The sequence below is a fragment of the Trachypithecus francoisi genome, unplaced genomic scaffold (genome assembly GCF_009764315.1).
Source record: "Trachypithecus francoisi isolate TF-2019V2 unplaced genomic scaffold, Tfra_2.0 Lachesis_group12, whole genome shotgun sequence".
NCBI classification, from domain to species: Eukaryota; Metazoa; Chordata; class Mammalia; order Primates; family Cercopithecidae; genus Trachypithecus; species Trachypithecus francoisi.
The window spans coordinates 58,133,418-58,153,889 of NW_022681457.1; the positions used below are offsets into that span (position 1 = coordinate 58,133,418).

The 20,472-nt window shown below is 43.5% G+C and overlaps 1 long non-coding RNA gene across 1 annotated transcript in view; it reads right to left on the bottom strand.

The window, feature by feature from the left end:
- The window catches only part of LOC117092254, a 68,308-nt gene extending 50,952 nt beyond the window's left edge, over positions 1 to 17,356 (bottom strand). The window contains exons 1-2 of the long non-coding RNA XR_004440701.1: positions 17,270 to 17,356; positions 9,671 to 9,759 (exon numbers count right to left, since the gene is read on the bottom strand). This is a non-coding gene — a long non-coding RNA (uncharacterized LOC117092254). The remainder of the gene's footprint in view (positions 1 to 9,670; positions 9,760 to 17,269) is intronic.
- Positions 17,357 to 20,472: the final 3,116 nt, after the last annotated feature.

Consider the following 20,472-nt stretch of genomic DNA (forward strand, 5'->3'; position numbering starts at 1 on the left):
ACCGGTCCTATGGCCCCTACCAAGAGGCAGACACAGCACATGAGGACTGTTTTCCACACCCCTGTGATTTCACCCCCAACCAGTCAGCAGCACCCATTTCCTAGCCCCTGCCCAATAAACTTTCTTTGAAAAACCCTAACCTCTGAGCCTTCAGAGAGACTGATTTAAGTAATAACTTCAGTTCTCCCATGTGGTCAACCTCATGCTAATTAAACTCTTTCTTTACTGCAACGTCTCAGTGGACTAGTTTTGTCTGTGCAGTGGGCAGGAAGAACTCATCAGGCAATTACAGAAACATAGTGTTCCTCATGGTAGAGGAAGCTCCTAGAGGGGTTAATAGAAGCATGACACACTTACTAATAGCTAGATTTAGAGCACACACAGTCACTCTGCATTCCACTGGCAAAAATCAAGTCACCAGGCCTGGCTGGACATTAGCAGGGTGGAGAATACAGTTATTCCATGAAGGTGGGGTAGGAGAAAGGTAAGGGGGTGCATAATTGCATAACAACAGTATAATATAATATAAATAGGTATAAAGGGAGTAGAAAATTGAAAGCAAAATCAGTATTCTTAATTGTAAATTCAATGATTGACATAATCCAGTAGTAAACTGTGACCTGTAGGCTGAATCCACCCCACGTCCCTTTTTGTACAGCACGTGAGCTAAGAAGAAGTTTTCCATGTTTAAAAGGCTTTGCAGAAAAGGAGGAAAAGGAGAAGAAACAGAGGCCATTTGTGGTTCACAAGGCCTAAAATATTAACTGGATGACTCTTTACAAAACTATTTAATGACTCCTGGAATAACTGCACACAGAGGAAATATTCTAAATGCTTTTGAACACAATGATTTGATTACATATTCCTAGTGAAATCTACCTTCTGATAAAAATAACTTTAAGAAAGAATATTAAACTTTTTATCATCTTATTTTTGGTGTTCGTAATGGTATTATTATTATGAGAGTACTGTATATGTAATATGGAATTAAGCAAATAGTCATGTAGTTTTGGGGAATTTGCATTTTTATCATTGGAGAGAAAAATATGAGATCAATAAGGTAAAGTAAAACCATATAGTCTTTGAGTTAAGAGTAGCAGTATGACTTTATTTTACATTTTTTCTTAACACTTTTTTCTGGGCCCTTGAAAACAATGAAAAATCCAGTATCCTAAACAAATAGAAAGATAGCCCATGTTCCTGGTTTGAAAGACTCAGTTCTGGTTAACATGCCCTTTCTCCTCAAATTTATCCAAAATTCAATCAGTCCCATTCAAGTCAGGAATTTGCAGAAATTGACGAGTAGATTCTACAAATTATATTAAAATGCCAAGTACCTGAAATATTCATAATACTTTTTTTAAGCAGCAAAAAAGAAAAAGTTAGAGGATTGACATATGATTTAAAGACATGTATAATATATCTTGATATAAAGCTGTATTAATCAAGAAAGGGTCATATTTGTGTAAAGAAATATAAATAAATCAATGGAACAGAATAAAGAATCCAGAAATAGATCCACATATGAATGATCCAATGATGTTCAGCCAGGATGTTGAAGTTATTCAATGGAGAAAGGATAGTCTAATGGAGAAAAGATAGTCTTAACAACAATTGGTGCCATATCCACATAGAAAACAGGAATCCTTAATCTTTACCTCACATCATATAAAAGATAACTCAATGCATCATAGACATTAATTTAAAAACTAAAATTATAAACTTCTGGAAGAAAATACAGGGAAAAAATATTTCCAACATTGGAGTCAGACAGTTTTTTTGATAGAAGACAAAATGTATACATTTTAAAAATCTGCTTTTTGAAAGACATCTGTGATATTGGTCTTTAGCCTGCTTTCCTGACATACAACTCCTTTTGAATATTAGAATCTTCAAAATGATGTAGTTTGTTTGCTAATGAGTTGACTCATGACAGGGGGACCCTAGGTAGCTTCAGGATATGGGCAGTTACCAGAAAGACCAAGGCAAGATTCCAGGATCAGGACTTTCAACCGCACCCCTCAAACACTGAGAAGAGAAGAGGAGCTGAGGGTTAAGTTCATCACCAATAGCCAATGATTTAAATTATCATGTCTACATAATGAGGCTTCCATAAAAACCCAAAAGAACAAGGTTTGGAAGCCAAGTGTGGTAGAGGCCAGGCGTGATGGAGGCCAGGTGCAGTGGCTCATGCCTGTAATCCCTGCACTTTGGGAGGCTGTGGTGGGCAGATCACCTGAGATCAGGAATTCAAGACCAGCCTGGCCAACATGGTGAAACTCTGTCCCTACTAAAACATACAAAAAAATACAAAAATTAGTCGAGTGTGTTGGCGCCCACTGGCACCTGTAATCCCAGCTACTTGGGAGGCTGAGGAAGGAGAATCGCTTGTTCCTGGGAGGCAGAGGTTGCAGTGAATGGAGATCGCGCCACTGCACTCAAACCTTGGTGACAGAAGGAGACTCCGTCTCAGAAAACAACAGCAACAACAACAAAGAACAAGGTTTGGAGAGCTTCTGGAGAGCAGAACACGTGGAGGTTGCTGGAGGACGGTGCACCCAGGGAGAAAGTGGAAGCTCCACACCTCTTCACTACTACCTCACCCTATGTATCTCTTTCTCTTTATTCTTTGTAATATCCTTTATAATAAACTGATAAACATAAGTGTTTCCCTGACTTCCATGAGCCACTTTGGCAAATTAATTGAACCCAAAAGGGGATTCTGGAAGTCCTGATTTATATAGCTAGTAGTTCAGAAGTTCTGAAGACCCAAACTTGCAACTGGTGACCGAAGGGTGCAGTGGTCCCAGTCACAGGCTCAATGACTGAGCTCTTAACCCGTGAGATCTAAACTGTCTCTACGTAAACAGCGTTGAATGGGAGGAGGCCCAGCTCCTGTCCACTGCAGGCTTGATTGCTTACTCATTGGTGGGGAGAAATTCCCACACGTTTGGTCACAGAAGTCTTCTGTGTTGATTATTGTGTGGAATGACAGCAAAGGAGAAACAGATTGAGTTTTTCCACCTTCAACACCATGAAGGAAATTAAAAGGAAAGGTGCAATCTGGGAGAAAATATTCTCTAAACATTCATTTGATAGAGAACTTTTGTTAAGAATATAAGAAGAACTCCTAAAACTCAATTTGAAAAAAGACACACTTGGAATTTTTTTTTTTTTTTTTTTGAGACAGGGTCTCACTCTGTCACCGAGACTGGAGTGCAGAGGCGTGATCTCAGCTCACTGAAACCTCCGCCTCCCAAGTTCATGTGAATCTCTTGTCTCAGCCTCCCAAATATCTGGGATTACAAGCATGTGCCACCATGCCTGGTTAATTTTTGTGTTTTTAGTAGAGACAGGGTTTCACCATGTCACCTAGGCTGGTCTCAAACTCCTGAGTTCAAGTGATCCACCCACCTCAGGCTCCCAAAGTGCTGGGATTACAGGCATGAACCACCATGCCCAGCCAAACTCTGATTTTTTTAATGGGCAATAGATTTGAATACTTTACTAAGTAATGTAATACATGGCAAGTATGCACATTAAAAACCTATAATCAGATGATCTGCAGTGGGTGAACACATTATTGGCACATGGTGGTACATCCATACCATGAAATTCTACTCACAATAACAAGGAATGAATTATTGACAAATGTAGTAACTTGGGTGAATCTCCAGGTAATTATGCTAAGTGAGAAAAGCCAATCCCTAAGGTCATAGACTATATAATTCCTTTTGTTCCACATTCATGAAATGGCAAAATTATAGAAATGAAGAATGAATTGGTGATTTCCAGGGGTCAGGGACTGGCCAGCAGATATCAGGGAAGCGTGGCTATGAAAGGGCAGCAGGAGGGAGCCTTATGGTGATGAACCTGTTCAGGATCTTGGCTGTACTAATGTTAGCTTCCTGGCTGTATATCATACTATGGCTTTGTAATATGGTACCATAGTGAGTAAGCTGGGTAAAGGATGCACAGGGTCTTTCTGTATGCATTTTTTAAAACTCCATGTGAATCTACAATTATCTTAAAATGGAAAGTTTAGTTTAAAAAATAATCTTGCAAATAAAAGGCGAAAACCAAAGCATGTGTAACGCCTTCCCTGTATGCACGCTTTCTCGGTGGAACCACAAAACTGATAAGGGAAAGTTTCTTTTTATGGACATATTCCAGCTGACAAATGAAGAAGGCTTGATGAGACTAGAATATCCCCATGTGTCACCTTCTGTGAGGTGACAGATCTTTACGTGATCATCAACAGCTGTTGACATCACATAATAAGGCCTTATGAACCTCAGGCAGCACAACCTCTAAAGCAGTCTTGCCTCAAAACATCAAACCTGGACTTGATCAAGCATCTGGACTGGATTACAGTTATAGATGGATGTAGAGAAAATATGGATATGGATATAGAGAAAACGCAGGAGACAGACGAGCAAGGGAAATGTCTCTATGGGACAAAATCCACAAAATTCAGATTGTTGGAAAGTCTCCAGGACAAAAGATCTAGATTCTTCAAAAACAACAACATTGAAAAAAAAAACTGCCAGAAAGAAAAAATATGGAGGGAGAAGATAAATTAAAAGAAACATAAGTTATGCCAGCCAAGTACAATGAATGGGTCTGTTTTGGATCCAGGTACAAGCAAACTGTGTAAAAATTTTAGAAGCATCCATGTGACAACTGAGAAAATTTGAACACTGACTTAGTGTTTGATATTATTAAGAAATCATTAAATATTTTAGAGGTGAAAAATTGTATTGTGGATATAATTTTTTTAAAATTTGATATTTAACATTTTTTTCTAGATATATACTGAAATATTTATAGATCAAATTGTAAAACTCTGAAGTGGCCACTCTTTTGTAATTGTTGAAGCTGGGTGATTAGTACATGGGGGTTACTATATTAGGCTTTCTACTTTTGTATACATTTGAAATATATTAAAAAATTGTTTTAGAAAATATGAACAAAATAATCTAATATTCCTGATATTGGTCTCTGCAAAAGTAATATCTCACGTAACTTGGGAAGCTTGGAGATTTTTATGCATGGCATAAAAATTACAATATACATCCCTCTCCCCGCAGGACATAGAACACATTTGTGAGTCTTTTCACTCTCATCTCCTTGGAGACTTTATTGGGCAAAGAACCTTCAGTAGGCACGAAATTCATTCTCACAAGCAGACGGGTACATTATGTTCCATTTATTGCTCATCCTAAATTACAAACATTTCCAGTGAATGTAAAGGAAGATATGATTGAAAAGGACTCTATAAAGACAGGATGTTTCTGCGCAGTCCTCGTATCTGCTCACCTGTTCCAAACTTTCCAGAGATTTTACTAGAGCTTTAAGACGTTCTCCTGAGGGTTTGTTGTAGAGGGATTTTTCTTAAATAAGGAGTGCAAGTAACAAGTAATAGCCCACCCAATTGGAGATTAACAAAAAGAGTGTCAGTGTTCCCCAGTGTACACCAACATGGCACAAGTATACATATGTAACAAACCTGCACGTTATGCACATGTACCCTAGAACTTAAAGTATAATATAAATAAATAAATAAAGCATCACCCTGCACATCTCTGGTAATTATACAAGGGGATATACACAGCCCCCACCTTTCCTGAGTTCAAAAGGAAGGTGGGTTTTGAAAGAAGAACAAGGAGAGTAGATCTCTTTGGATCTCTTGATGCTCACAGCAAAGGGATCAAGGTATCTGAGTCAATTCTTGAGGCTTCTTTGAATACAGGGATGAAGAGAGAATATGGCAAGTTTGACATCAGGTCCCAGAAGTTTTGAGAGAAAAGAACAGATTGCTCTTTGCAAAACAAACCAAGCTAGGTGCATGGAGCCCTAGTGAATGGGAAGCGGAGAAGACATCAATGGTCTGAAATGTCAGACGAGTGCACCATCCGTTGTGGGTACCAAATCTGTGCTCCGCATAAACTTCCTCACCCAGAGTCAACTGGGCAGGGGCAACTGGCTATCCTAACTATCCTCTTCTCCAGGCCCTAATTACACCTCCCTGCAACAGGGACTCTGCCATCTAACACACAGGGAGGTGATTTGGTCCTCACATGTGGCTTTTTCTGCTGGGTCCCTTGAGGTCCATGGTAACCTCTTCTTCACTCTCTGCAGGCCACACTTTATAATAAGATCAGAGGCAGAGAACTTTGACAAGTACCCCCTTGCCCTCTGGCCCTGGGGTCAGCCCTACTCAAACAACATCTGCTGTCCCAAACCCGGGGAAGTGTAGATTTTGGCACTGATGGAAGGATAATAGCTATTGCTGATACTTAATCTTGGGGGCCTAGAATTCCCACTGTTTTCACAACTCGGAGCTTATTTCTACTAGTCCTGTCAGTGAGGATAAATTGGTATCAATAATGAGCAGAACAGTTTCCCAAAAGCCCAGACAGGCTGCAGGGAACACGTAATGAGCAGACAGTGCGGTTCATGCTGGGGAGCCCAGGTTTATCCAGGCCTCATCCTCACTCCCTTTCTCTACAGATAATTGGACCCAACAGGACCATTCTGAATCATTTTTCTCTCTTCAGTTATTCTTCAGTTCTACTCAAAGGGTCAGTTTAGGGCATAATTAAAGTCAATTACTTTCTGCAAGGCCATCAGGACAACCGTTAGAGCAAACGATAGCAGCCCCGCACTTGCTGTAGGAATTACTGGCTTGTCAGCCTCCAGGCTCACGGAGACAAATGATCAAAAAGTTAGAGAGATCCAGGTGTTCACCTATTTGCTCACTTATTCTTTCATTGTGAGTGTGCATGTGTGGGTGTGTGTGACATTTATTATGAGCCAGAGGGCAGGAGCCAGCGACACAGTGGTGCAGAGAATAATCGTATTCCCTGCCTTCGTAGGGCATACAGCTTGGTGGAGGACACAGATGTGAATTCAGTAATTGCCCCAATAAATTCTTATTCTCCTACAGATGAAGAAGTATGATATGATGTGATGGACAACAGAGACTTACATGGTGGGGTCTGGGCTGGTCTTTCCGAAGCTAAGACTGACAGGATGAGCAGGAGTTTACCAGACAAAGAGGAGTGGAGGGGTTTTCCAAACACATCTCAGCACAAACTGTTGTCTTTGCTGGGAGCTGAAAAAAGATAGTGTGGCCAGAAACCATTAGGTGAGACGCTGGACATGAGATACAACCTCAACAGGTGGAAGAAGGTCGTGAGAGATGAACAGAGGAATACAGTACAGCAGAGAGGATGCAGAAGCTGACGTCAGGGTGTCTCAGTTTGAAACCAGTGGCCACCCTATTCCTCTCCCATGTGGTCCCATCATGGGCCTCTCGGGTCTGGGATAAGAGGCTAATGTATATCTTATACCCTAAGCAGGGGTGGTTCCTGCACTTTAGCAAAAAGCTGAGAAACTAGGGAAAAGAGATGGAAATAATAAAGAAATAGGACAAAGACTTTGAAGATCAAAGCCCTCGGGCTGTTCTCTTTTTAACATTTTTCTATTTAAATTTTCTTTTATTTTTATCAAGAAGGGTCTCACTATGTTGCCCAGGTTGGTCTCCAACTTCTGACCTAAAGCAGTCCTCCCACCTTGCCTCCTAACATGCTGGGCTTACAATGTGAGCCACCACATCCGGCCTTCTGGGATGTTTCTCAACAAAACATTGAATGCCAAGATTGGTTTTGTGCCATGTGCCAACTTCACAGAAGCCAGTCTATGAGCCACCAACTCCACTCAGCAATTACATCTTCTGGAGCTTTAGTTCAATTCCTGTAGACACACCACTGCTTGTGGCCTGACTCTTTGCCACCCAAGTGTACTCAGCCCCCACTGGGGAGTCTGCCAGGCTTGCATGGCTCCCACTGCACTTGCTGTGCTGGGACCGAAAACAGTTTTTGTTCTCCTAGCTTAACTCCACTGGATTCATGGAGGCTCTGGCCTCCTCAATGGTTGTCCTGGGACAGGGAAGCTGGTTAGCACAATTAACACAACCTGCTCACGCAAGACATTGATGGTCCGTAATGTGAACTTTGACTAGTAGGAGACAGAGAATGGAAAAAAGCCAGCAGATAAATTATCTGGCCTTTCTCCAGTATGACGGACTGTTCTGAGCCACAGTGTTTCACATGTCTTCCCTGGAGATGTCCCACATGACTTCAGCAACCAGTTAGAGTTCTGGAGAAACCGTGGCCATTCTGGTAACATATGACCTTGTATTTGCTTTCTCTCCTTCCTGCTTTATCTCTTTGCGTCCCTTACTTTGGTTGTTGGGATTGCACCTCCCAATAAAGCATTAGCATGTCGGCTCTGCTTGGGGCTCTGTTTCCTGGTTTAAGATTCTGACTCCTGAATACTGAAGCAGTGAGTTCAGAAGGAGGAGTCCAGGCTGGGCTCAAACCTGGTGAACAAGAGTGCTGTGGTGCATGAATGAGTTCTTCCACAGGTGTGAGAAAAGATACTTAGTACATGCCACCCCTGAGCTATCCTTCTGTGGCAAATGTGTGCTTAAAGTCAGCAGTTCCCTAAATACACTTGAGATCACAGATGAAGCAAAATCAGACTAGCTCCCAACATAGAAAAGCACAATAGGAAAGAAATATTTGGTGGTGAGAAGTTCATAGCTATGAGCAAATTAGGCAGTGAGACCCAGCATGCACTGTGGGAGAAGTTGAAAACAAAAACATGGATAAAATTGCTTAATGGATTATAACAATATGCATGACTCTGTGCCAGGCAGTGTACTAAGACTTTCTTCTTTCATCCCATTTGCTTATTATAACAGTACTCTAAGACATACACTCTTACAAACCCTTATTTCACAGAGGAAGAAACAGGCCCAGAGAAGTTGGCTAACTCATCCAAGGTCACAGAGCTGAGTGGCAGAGTCAGGCTTGGACCCCAGGAAGGCTGGTTTTGAATTTCATGCTTCTAACCTGAGTACTGACTGTACTGCTTGGTGGAGTTCTCTGCTAGTCCTAACTTTCAGGCAGAGATGAGCACTACTGAGATCACATGCCTGTTTTGAGGGGCTGATACCAGGAGGCAGATTAGACTTTTCTGTCTAATCTGTAGTTTGTCTCTTCCATGAGTCTTGGGATCAGAACCCTGAATCAGAGAGCGACGGATACTGGCCAAGGTAGATGTGATGGTCTGAATGTGTTTAACACACAGCATGTATTAGAATCCCCAACTCAGCAGTGTCAGGAGGTGGGGCCTAATGGAAGGTGTCCAGGTCATGGGGGTTCCACATTCATGAATGAATTAGTGTCCATTATAAAAGGACCCGAGGCTGTGAATTCCATCTCTTGCTCTTTCTCCGTCTTTCTCCCTCTTGCCTTCTGCCACGGGTAATGCAGCAAGAAAGCTGGCACCAGATGTAGCCCCTTGATCTTGGACTGCCCAGCCTTTAGAACTGTGAGCCAATTAAATGTTTTCTTTGTAAATTACCTGTTCTCTGGTATTCTGTTATAGCAGCACAAACAGGCTAAGATCGTAAGATAGTAGGGAAACAAGCTCCAGATGTACTTGAAGTCTCTTATTCTTAATTTAGGAGTTAAAGAGCAATCCCCTCCAGTTGCCATTAGAAATGCTTCTTCCATATCAAATATTGTGGGATAGCCTAAAACACCTTTCAACACTTCTCCAAAATTCAACAGATATGATTTCCACAGACTTTACTCACAGGGGCTCCAGTAGAAAAGGAAGAGGCTTGGGTTTAATTGAAGGTGGCCTCAGACATCTGTGAGGAACAGCCCTTTTAGAGTCATATCCCTACAAAGAAAGCGTCAGAATTATTATCCTAATACGTGGACATCCACGGTTCCTTCAGCACCATCGAAATGCAGAGACAATGGGGAGATACAGGGAGAGGGCTCTGCACAGTGCGGCCAACTTGCCAGGTTGAAGATAGACAACCTCCATGGAGCAGGGACTTCAATCAGTTAATTCCCCACCCCCATTGTCGCTTACTAACATGGGACACTGATTAAAAATTAGATTCTCTGCACGAGGCTTAACTTATAATTTAAGAACTTTTGCTGTACAACCATTGCAAAAACAATTACATAAAGATTAATTAGCAAATTCCCGAAACAGTAGTAAACAGCAAAGTAGTTTAATTAAAACCATTATCTCCAAAATCTGAACGTTAATAACAGTTGTAGCCCAGGGAGAAATAAGAGGCACACTGGCACAGAGTGGGGTAAAGGGAGGATGTCCTTCAACACCAGCCCAAGTGTCGGCCCAAGTCTCCACGGCTGCTGTGCTGTTCATTACACTCCAGAACTCTCTGGCCACCACGTCTTGAGAGGCCCCAGGCTCCTCCTACGAGCCTCTGCATCTGTAGCCTTGACAAACGTGTCATTGCTGGCCTGCCTCCAACAAGAGGCTTTTAGCCTTCAGAAGAGAGGTAGGCAGCAGGGGGCACGAACAAGACATTTTAGTGGGGAATTCATAAAATTTGGATTTGTCAGAAAACATCTGTAACGATGACTCTTGTCCTTCGGAAGACACTGATAAATTTAACCCAACCCAGACCCCTTAACATAAACTCTGAAATAAAAGTTTGGCAAAGGAAGCCAGTGAGAATGAAATGTAACCATAGCAACTATGCAGTCAGCACACACACTGTACGATCACAGGGTCACAAGATCCTCACGAAGCCACACTATCTTCATTCTGTTATTATTTACTTATTTATTTATGAGACAGGGTCTCGCTCTGTTGCCCCAGTTGGAGTCAGTGACACAAAGTAGTGTGCGGTGCTCAGTGCAGCCTCTAACTCCTGGCTCAAGTGATCCTCCTACCCCAGAGTCCCCAGGGGCTGGGACTACAAGCACATGCCACTAAGCTCAGTTAATTTTTTTTTAAAATTTTTTTGCAGAGATAGGGTCTGACTACATTGCCCAGGCTGGTCTCATACTCCAAGCCTCAAATGATCTTCCTGCCTCAGCCTCTCAAAGTGCTGGGATTACAGGCGTGAGCCACTGCACGCTGTCGTATTACCTTTATTCTTAAGCCAAAGTCACTTGCTTAGCCTCGCACATGGGGAGTCTTCTCTTTTCAACTCTAAAGCCCATTTGTTCACCTTGATACCACACAGATGCCCTTTGTGGTGCAATATTTAGCCCAATGACGGCTAATTGTGTGAGTCTCACCATTGTGTGAGTCTGGCGTGAAGTATGCCCTAGACTTGACAATGATTGATTTCTCCAAAGAACCCCTTCAGCAGGGAGATCCCAAATCAGAGAGACATTCACCCGGGACAGCCAATGTCTGCACAGCTCCACACGAAGCACCAGCTACTGTGGAGGGGTTGACCTGGGCCTGGAGTCCAGGACAGGCTGAGGACCGCCCCTCCTCCAGTCCCCTCCCTGAGTATCAGTCCCTGAGTTAGACACTGTCACAGGGGAGGGTTAGGAAGCCACTTTCTGACTCACCACACCCATTCCAGCCATGTCCTCTCGCCCTGGCAAGCACCCAGGGACTCTATGTTGATTTGCCTCTCCCCTAATACAAGGCCCTGCCCTCCACCAGCAGAGCCAGACTGTCTGCCTGCAAGCCTGGCTTTTTATTCTGCTGCACTCCAGAAATTATGCAAATCAAGGCTATTAGTATAGCAGCTTTGCAGAATTCAGAAGAAAAAGGCAAAAAAAAAAAAAAAACCACGATTCCAAAATCCCTGTGCTTGGTTAAAAGACCATGAATTTCCTCATTGTCCTCACTCACTCTCTCGTCAATATGAGATATGTGCATCTGAAGCCTGCTTTTCAGTCATATGAACATCTATAAAAGAGACATCAGTCAGCAGAAACCTCTGGAACTGCAACATGAAAGAGAATGAGGGAAAAGCCCAACTCCAGCCAGGATGGAGAAGAGACAAAAGGCGAGATGTAGGAGGTGGCCCCGGAAGGCCCAGGCGGGGGTCTCTAGAGGAACCTGGGAAGACTCTGGTGTAGAACAAAGCTCCAGTGTGCTCTGAGCACTCTCGCTGTCCTTCCAGAGGGCCTCATTCCCCTTCTCACTCATCTCACTCACCACACGGGAAGCCTCTGGAGGGCAGAAGCTGCACACCTGTGCCCCGTCCCTTCCACAGCCCTGAGCAATGAGCAGGCACAGAGGTGGGGCCGGGGGAGGGCATAGAGAAATTGAGCTCCTTTGCTCATTCATTTCAGGGAGACCGCAGTGGTCTTGTTCCCTGTGAATGGACTGAGTTGCTTCTATCACTCAGAATCCCCGAAGGAACAGGTGGCGCATGGACATCAGAGGATTCAATAACCTGACAATTTGCAAAGATTTCGGTGGAACAGTGACAGCAGAGGAATGAGGGAGCATGTGATCCCAGGTGATCAGAAGGAGGAAGCTGCCTTGAGAGCAGGGACTCAGCCAGCCCGAGGTGGCCCTGCAGGGAGGACGCAGGAGGAATGAAGGCCCTGTCTCCCTCCTCTCCTTCTGCCCTCATCCCAAGGAGTTAAGGGAGCAGAGGCAAGGAAGCCAACTGGGTCATCCCTCCACGTCACCTCCCAAGGCCCAGAGCAAAGCAGAAAAGCTTCTGGGCCAGGCTCTGGCAGCACCACTTGGATATCCTCTGTAAGATGGAGACAATGGTCCCGGGAGAGCACAACTGAACACCTGGCGCCCTGGCCCACGTTGCCTCCCAGCTCCCCTCTCATCAGAGGTCCATGACAGCTCCTGCACCTGGCTCTGATGCTGTCCCACCTCAGGGTCATTCCACTTTCTGCTACGGGGCCCTGTCTGATTTCACAAGAGACCTCTAGGTCCACACTAAGACAGCCCAGACGTGTGGGCTTATCATCCCTGGGGATAGGCAGTAGCAGATGGTGGATATACAATCCTGCTTTCCATCTTTCGGGTGGAGAATTCTGGAAGACATCCTGTCCATGTCTTGGTGGGTCCTGGTGGACTTGAACCCCTGCTGTCCATGGCAGCAACTTTATTCATGTGCCTTCCCTGTCTCACTGTCCTTATACCCTCACTCTCATTTCCTGCAGTCACCTTCAAATAAGCAATCTGCACCCAAGACATTTTCTGGGGCTCTGCTTTTTGAGGAACTCAACTAAGACAAGTGAAAGCCAATAAATGGCACTGAGAGAGTTGATTATGGATATAAAAAATTATAATGTCAGATTGCTACCTCGTGCCATACATACAAACCAATTCTTGATGGATTAAAAAGTTCGGTGTAAAAACCCAAAGCCTAAAATGTTTAGGAGCATATATTTATGAGTTTGGAGTAGGGAAGGATGTTTTAAGTAAGACATAAAAATGGCTAACCACTCAAAAATTGATCATGATTATGACCTCGTAATTTAGAGCTTCTGTTTATCAAATGATACTATGAAGAAACTGAAAAGCAAGCTATGAACTAGAGAAGGTATTTGCAACCCTCCAATAAGAGAGGGTTATTTAGTATATCCTAAGAAAAATCAAAAAGGGAAAGATTTTTAAGTTGTAGGTCACAGAGGAGGGTAAATATATAAAAAACTTAAAATTAGTCATCAGAAAAATGCAAATTAAGACCCAAAGTAACCATCAAGAAAGGCAATCAAATGTGGCAGTTGAGAGCAAAGTCATTATGTCTGGTGGAGTTGGGCCCTGGCTTAAACCCGTGGGTGCCAGCTATGTGATCTTGCTGGCACTGCTTCCCCACTGTGGACAATAGCTTTCCATGCATTAAACAGGAATAACAGTAGTTCCTGCCTCCTTAGGTTGCTGTGTTACATGGAAGAAGACATGCAAAGCTCTTAGCACAGGTGCTTCACAAACAGTAAACATGCAAACTATTTTTAAAAACCATTTCCAGGCGACTCAGAGATTATGTAATGGGTGCTTAATGGGAGCACAACAGTACAGGTTTTTTATTTCGTGTGATCCAAAATATTGCACTTAAATAACATGTGGGTGACCTCACAGGAAGGAATGGGTTCTGCCAGCGGTGTGTCTATGTACCGTACTGCAGCCTCAAACACAGAGGAATGCATTAGCTGCATGTGAGCCCTCGTGATAAAAGAGATCTGAAAATAAATTGTGTATTTAATTCAGAGGGACTCCAGAGCTGCTCTTCTGGGATTGCAGCAGAAATCCTGGAGAAAGCTTAAGATTTGGGATTTTAGATCTTTATGCATCACTTACATCCACACAGAAAGGGAGTTCCAGGGACTGTGCACCCACAGAACAGTGCAAACCGGCCCACCCTGCGGCAGCCAAGACCTCCCGGAGCAGGTAGCCATGATGAAGGGGAACGGCAGCTCCCCGATGGCCTCCAAAGGACTCAAAACGGAAAGTGAAGATATATCAATGGCCTGAGGCAATTCTGGCAATGACATTCATATGGCCATTACGTTCCTGAACAGCAAGGGAACCCTGTGAGAGGAGGGAACAGTGAACTGGGGACCTAGATTCCAGCCCTCTCTACTCTGCGGAATCTCTGTGACAACTTTCAATGAGGGAGAATCATTTCTAGACTTCCTGGGGTTGGACTGAGGATCTCCAGAAGCAACCAACTTATATTCAGCATACACCAGATGCCAGACACGGCGTGAAATTATTTGTATGCATTTTCTGGTTCAATCCAAAGAACTGCTCTATAAACAAAGCTACCAGGACCTGCAGAGGATCAGGGTTAGGAAGTGGTGAAGCTGGTATTAGATCAAGCCTAGGTGAAGTCATGTTTGAGAAAGCACTGAAAGCTGAGTACAGTCAGAGGATTGTTTCCAAAGTTAGGCCCAAGTGGGCTTGCGAGAGCAGGCATCACCGCCAAAACAAAACAGTGACCCTCAAGGCACTGGAGGCAGACCCCAAGCAAACCTGCACATGCTGGGAAAGGCCCGAGGCCGGGAGGAGGAGGTATTCTCTGCAGCTGCTCAGTCTGTTCATTCTGCACAAGGAGCAGCGCTAGCTGCTAGGATACCCTAACAGCTCTGGGGCAAGCAGGGCATTTACTCCAGGCTCTGCAGCAGGAACTCCCATCATGGGGAACGCGCACTATGTATAGCCATCTGGGGCCTCACGCTTCAAGCCACAAGCCTGCCCCACCTGGGCCCTCAACCCCACCTGTAAGGTAGGAGCAAGTGTTCGCTCTTACCCCCCATAAAAAGAAGTGAGGAAGAAAATCGCCCATGGTGTGTAGGGGTTTGTGTGTCTGTGCATGTGTGTGTCTGCACAAGCATGTGTGTGTGTGCGTGTCTGTGTTTCTGCATGTGTGTCTGTGTATGTGTGGCTTTAGTTGACAGTGGCAGTCCAGGTCTGCAAGTTCTAAGGTGCAGGCCCACATCTCGCTAGAAAGGACAGTCAGAACCACATTAATCATTGCGTGGCATGTACTCCACGCCTCGCACTGTTCTCAGCACTTCACATAAAATAATTCACTTACTTCTCCCAATAACCCTATGAAGCAGGTGCTATTTTTATCCCGGTATGGCTTATGGAAAAATGACGGTGCAGAGAGATTTCATCTTTATCCAAGATTACACAACTAACAAGTGGCAGCACTGAGATCTGAGCGCGAAGAGCCAGGCTGCAGGGCACTTTACCTGAGATGGAGACACTCTGAACTTCTGCCCCCTACTCTCATATGCCTGGGTGATGGAGGAAACACAGGAGGTTGATTTTAATTATACTTCCTGTGAACGCACAATTCGCCAAAATCATAAGAATTCTATCCAATGTGAAAAGCATACATTTGCAACTCACTGGGGTGCCATACGTCATGAAAATAAACAGAGATGCTGCCCTCGGGAGGTTCAGGACAGGGGCGCAGTCAGGGTTGCATGAGGGCTCCAGGAACCCTCCTGAGTTCTGAAGGCACCCCTGGGTCCCAAGCCCCAGACTTCAAAAGCCCAGAGTGTTCTGTCTCCTGACAAGGCACTGGGGATCCAGGGACAGGTTCTTTACTTGGAAACTGGCTGAAGGCCAGCTCCACTCATGCCACTGCCAGGTACACACTCTGCTTGCTGCCAGGAAGATCTCAGAACAAGAAGCTCCCCCTGGAGGGGAGGGAGGAGATGCTACAGTCCAAAGACAGCATGGAGAGGACAGGGGGCATGGCAGAGAGAGGCGAGGAGAGGCGCAGCAGGGTTGGAGCCTCAGCTCTGAGAAGAGCTTGGGAACCGCCTTTGTTCCTGTGTACCTTCAATTGGCCAACTCACTACTAAACACCACTGTGTTCTAAGGCCTGGGGAGAGAGTGGATTAAAAAAGGCAAGCTTCCTGCTTGCATGAAGCTAACATTCTAGAAAAGAAGACAGGCCATAGGTGGACCGTCCCACTGGCCTGTCCACCTTCCTCATCTACTCTCTCCGAAGGTCAAATACAGCCACCCTCAGAGTGCAGCACAAGGGGAGGGGAAGAGACAGGCACCCCCAGATCACCAAACATAAGCTAAAAATGAGAGAAATGGGCACACTAGAAGTCCAGTCCCCAATGTGCAATATTGCCGTGGAGCAAGCATGTATCTGAAATATAGCAGTATTTTTTAAATGGAGAAAGAGACAGGAATAGCACCCGGAACACACTCTGCAGAGAAGTGGGCCCTGGCATGCGCTACGTTGTTCAAAGAAACATCGCGGCCCTACCTGACATTCTTAGGCATCCCCTGGCTTCTAGGAAAACCTGTCACCAGTGAACAAACATCAGGGCACAGGTTGGGCCCGGTGTCACAGTCATTGTGGCCAGGGCTTCTGGCTACAATGGTTCAGCGAGTCCAGGAATCTGTTCTGGCCCTATCTAAATGGTGCTATTTTAATGCTAGATTTCCTTGAGGTAATAAAACAAAAACAGGAAAACGGAGTGAAAGAATAATAGTCATAAATCACTAACCTAGGAGTCCAAACCCCCATTTAAAAGTAACTTGGAAGGTCAAAATAAAAAGGGAGATGCAGAAGCAGTGTTGAAATCCACAAAATAAAAAACGTTGCTGTGCCAAAAAAGACTCAGATCCACTGATTGCCAGAGTCTCTGGAGCCCCAGCTAAAACGAATGAGGAAGGGCCACCACTTCCACCAGGGAGGGCAAATATACACCCCTTCCTGGGCCAGTTCTCCTGGAGAGCTGCTGGGAACCTTGGACACGTCTTCCCTGGAAGAAAAGAGGCTGCAGTCAGTTCAGTGCCCGCAGAGAGGACGGTGGTCACCGCTACAGGTGGCATTCTAGACCTAGTCGATGTTTTGGAATCTCAGGGAAAATGAAAATGCCCACAGACATCTACACAGGAAAAGAAATAAGAAGAAAATAAGAATTTTAAAAGAAATAGAAATCTTTCTGACCTCAGACTTCTCTGCAGCGTTAAGTGTTGGAAGCAATCGAGTCCTGTCCCGGGAAAACTGGGAGGAAGAGATGTAGCAAGCTGTTTGTCACGTCTGAGAGGAACAGAAAGGGCAGTTCGAGAAGTGGAGGAAGTTAGATAAGACCAGTCAGTGGAAATCATGAGAAACGACAGATATTAGATCAGAACACATTTGGAAAGAAAAACATTAACATGATTTAGTAAGTTGGAGAGTTGACCCTTTGAAGAACCCAATAAAGTACAAAACTTTAACAAATCTAATTAAGAAAAAAGAGAAATAAAGAAAATTGGAACGAAGGAAAGAGACATAACACATGCTGATAAAAGTAATTATAATTATGAGATCATATTATGCAGTTATATGCTAATAAATTCCATCAACATGTAAAAATGTAACACTTAGTGAAAATAATAAATTAGGAAAAATAGCTCAAGAGGAAGTAACACCCTAGAATGAAGCCATAGCCATGGAAGAGACAGGAAAGTGTGGTCAGTACACTGCCTTGGAAAGTATTTGGAGGTGATGAGACTTTATTATGAGTGCATATTGTCTGGACTTCATGGAATAGATAAATTGCATACTATAAAATTTACAGCAGAATATAGAAGAAAATGAAAGGCAAATCCATTTACTTTATGAAGAAATTCTATTAACCAAATTTGGCAAAAATAGCATGAAAAATGGACTCACCAGCACTTCCCAAAATACAGTGGTGGGGAGGTTTTTCTTAACAATAATGGCAAAGGAAGAAATCATTAGGAACAAGATGGATAAATGTAATTAAGTTTAAATGTAAAACCTCGTATCAGAAAACACTGTAGTAAAATTCCAAGGGAAATGACAAACCAAAAACCATTTGTAAGAAATACAAGAAAGGATTAGTTATTAACACATTAAAAAAAATCCTCTCACAATTACAAAAACACTATATAACCATAATAGACAAGGACATTGAGACAATTATACAAGCAACAGAAATGAGCAATAAGCATGGAAAAGAAAGGCTCAAGCTCACTAGAAAGGCAAAGAATTACAAGTTAAAATCAGGATGTCATGTTTTTGCCTATTAAATTGGCAACCATGTAAGGGTTCTCTGCCATGGGCAAGACCATGCACTGATAACGGAAATATAAATTGATGTGACATTTTTGGAAAAGGATGTGACAACATTTTGCAAGAGTTTTAAATGTGTTCAGATGCCCTTTGGCCTGGTAATTCCACTGCTGGGAATCTATTCTAAAGAAATGGTCAAAGATAAACAGAAAATGTATGTTCTTCCCTAGCACAGCTGTGAGTTCCCCTAACTCAGGGGCCTTCCCATTGTCCTGTGGACTCCTCCTCTATCCGATCTCTAAATACTTGGGACCCAGGACCTATTACCTGAGACTGCTTTTGGCCACACTCTCCCTGAGGTATCTATTACTGTTCCATAGTTTGAAAAAGTCATCCGCACCCTGATGACTTCTAGATTTCCATATCCGGTCCCAATTTCTCTGAGTTCTAGCCTTGTCCATCCAGCAGTCTAGTAGACATCACTACTTGAATATTCAATAAGCACCCCAACACAACAGGTTCCAAATTAAATTGCTGGTCCCCTCCCAAGCCTTCCTCTCCTGTGTCTTATCTATTTCAGTAAATGACACCACTGTTTACATAATTGCTTAGATGAAAGACCCACAGTTTATAACTGAGTTATCTCTTGCCCTGCCACTTCACCTCCAACCCACCAGTGAATCCACATTGTGCTCCCTTCAACATCAATTCTGAATGCAGCCATCCCTTACCAACTCTTCTGTAACTGTTCACATCCAAGACATTGACATGCACCTGAAACGCTGCTCTAAGCTCCTACCTGGCCTCCCTGCTTTCAATCCAGCCGGCCCTCCCCAGTCATGCAATTCTCCGTCTGCACTCAGAGTGAGCTGCTTAAAAACCTGTGACTCTCAAGTTTCCTTCACACTTAGAATAAACTCTGAATTCTTTACCTTGGCCCTCAAGACCTTATTGTGTGGTCTCTGCTCACTTTCCTAGACTCCTGCTCTCTGCTCTCTCTGGCTCTCTCTAAACCAACCACACTGCCCCACCACTGTCCTCCAGTGGCCAAGTTCATTCCTGCCTCAGGTCAAGTTGTACTTGCCTACAACAATCCACACCTAGATTTAACCAGATTTCGCCTGCTCTGGAAGGTCATTCCTGGCCCTGGATGAAAACGACTTCTTCCTTTTGCTCCTGTTTCCATCACCCTCTAGTCCCTAATTCCATCTCAATTTTCCTCACAACGCTGATCACAGCCTGAAATGATAGGTTTGATGCATTTCCTTTCTATTACCTGTCTGGACTCCCCTGGGGATGGGATCTCATCAAACCCCATCATCCTCACTGCTGTCTCCAGTGCCTGACACCGAAGAGACAGCAAATACTTGCTGACTGAGATTAACAGTGGTGAAAACTGAAAACTGCCTGCATGTCCAAAAATAGTGCCATATTTTTTAGAAATATGGTGGAATCTCCGCAAACCCATTAGAATTGTGTTTTCACAAAAAAAACTTTAAGGAAAATTTTCATTGTTAAACAAGGTCATGTGATAAAAAGTAAGATGCAAAATTATATATTTTGGTGATTCCAATTTTGTAAAATTATTTATCTAGCTAGGTATTTAAAAATAAAGAAATACACTAAAACAGTAACAATGTTTGGATCTGTATAATAGAATAACAGGAGACTTTATTTCATTATTTATATTTTTTAATTTTGCAAATTTTATTTAAAAGAAAGTGGCATTGATTGACATTTTTTCTATTTGTGTTTTTGTGATATTTTGATCTATGTATACATTGTAGAAAAATTCAATCAAGCTAATTAACATATCCATCACCACACCAAGTTATCATATTTTTGTGTTGAGAGTGTAAAAAATCTATTTTTAGCAATTTTGAAGTGTACAATACATTCTTATTAACTGTGGTCCCCACACATCGAAACGCATCAGTAAAACTTCCTCTTGCAGTAAATTTCGCACTGTTTCATCAGCATCTCCTTTCACCCCGCCCCTTACCTGCCCCACCTCTGGTCACCACTGTTTTGCCCTCTATTTCTATGCAGTCAACGTTCTCAGATTCCACATACGAGTGAAGCCATGCAGGATTTGCCTTCTGTGCCTGGCTTGTTTCATAGCACAACAT